Source organism: Periplaneta americana, chromosome 5 (assembly GCF_040183065.1).
Source record: "Periplaneta americana isolate PAMFEO1 chromosome 5, P.americana_PAMFEO1_priV1, whole genome shotgun sequence".
NCBI lineage: Eukaryota > Metazoa > Arthropoda > Insecta > Blattodea > Blattidae > Periplaneta > Periplaneta americana.
The window spans coordinates 162,691,773-162,693,123 of NC_091121.1; the positions used below are offsets into that span (position 1 = coordinate 162,691,773).

The 1,351-nt window shown below is 39.7% G+C and overlaps 1 non-coding gene across 1 annotated transcript; it reads left to right on the forward strand.

Moving 5' to 3' along the window:
* Positions 1-459: 459 nt before the first annotated feature.
* On the forward strand, positions 460-533 carry TRNAS-GCU (transfer RNA serine (anticodon GCU)). The gene has a single exon. It is a non-coding gene; the product is annotated as a tRNA-Ser (tRNA).
* Positions 534-1,351: the final 818 nt, after the last annotated feature.

Sequence of the window (1,351 nt, forward strand, 5' to 3'; positions counted from 1 at the left end):
TTTTAAATAAATGTTTTCTTTTATACAAATCTTGTTTTCAGGTAGTAGCTCCCTGTAAAGCAGGTTTGAATAATTTCAAGGAAAAATTGTTCCGGAGCCGGGTATCGATCCCGGGACCCTTCGCTTAGCGCGTGAACGCTCTACCGACTGAGCCACCCCAGGAACTATACACGACCCCGTCACAATTTTTCCTTTTATATCCACACAACTCAAATGAGCTGACGATACCCGGCTACGGAACAATTTCTCGTTGAAATTATTCAAACCTGCTTTACAGGGAGCTACTACCTGAAAGCCAGATTTGTATTATACATTCGTTACTGGAGGTACGTTAACAGAAAGCCACAATTTAAGTCACACAGAGTATTGTGCGCACTCATAGTTGAGTTCTGGCGTCTTGTCAGCTCATTTGAGTTGTGTGGATATAAAAGGAAAAATTGTGACGGTGTCGTGTATAGTTCCTGGGGTAGCTCAGTCGGTAGAGCGTTCGCGCGCTAAGCGAAGGGTCCCGGGATCGAAACCCGGCTCCGGAACAATTTTTCCTTGAAATTATTCAAATATTTTGCTTGTTATTAAATACACATGACAGTATATTTCGTACGTGAGTAGCATTCTCATTGTTCAGTGCCTGTACTACCCTGTACAAATAAGCACCTGTAACACACGAAATGGAGCGGGCAGACGAGTCAAGTCCTCCTTTGCAAGCGAAGCTAGAATGATCCATGTGCATCTAACTTGTACTCAAAGAAACCAAACGCAGGACTCTAGGTATGTGTTCCAAATAATCACTAGTTAATTCTAGTACGCTTAAAACAGTGTCCATTTTAAATCTACATCTTGCCAGAAATTCATCGTCATTCTCAGTTCATACATTAGGTCTATTAGATTTCTGAAGAGTGGAGATAGAATCCTAGATAGAGAATACCATACATAAAATTATTATTATCCTCATTTGATACGGCTCAACGCTTGGTCGCACTGAGTTGCTTGTCTTGCATCATGATCATAATAATAATTATTATTATATCCGTGAGCAGGCTTAAGATAAGATGTGTAATTCCTAAGTTATTGATTGTTGTCAGTTTACCGGTGATGATAATACATCAATATTATTTTCTCTGTTTACTTTATACTTTATAAAGTATACTCGTATTAAAACAAATATATTTTGTGAGGGGGGGGAGGGTTAACCCTGGCGCGATGTCAATATGAATTTATGAGAGAGGGATAACTTTCCAACAAGAGGGGAAATCCCCCATGCCCCCCATAATTCGCACCTTGATTCTGTCTTATTTGCTTTTGTTTCCGCGTTCTCAAATAGTACATTATGCAACGAGCCTATAATGATAGT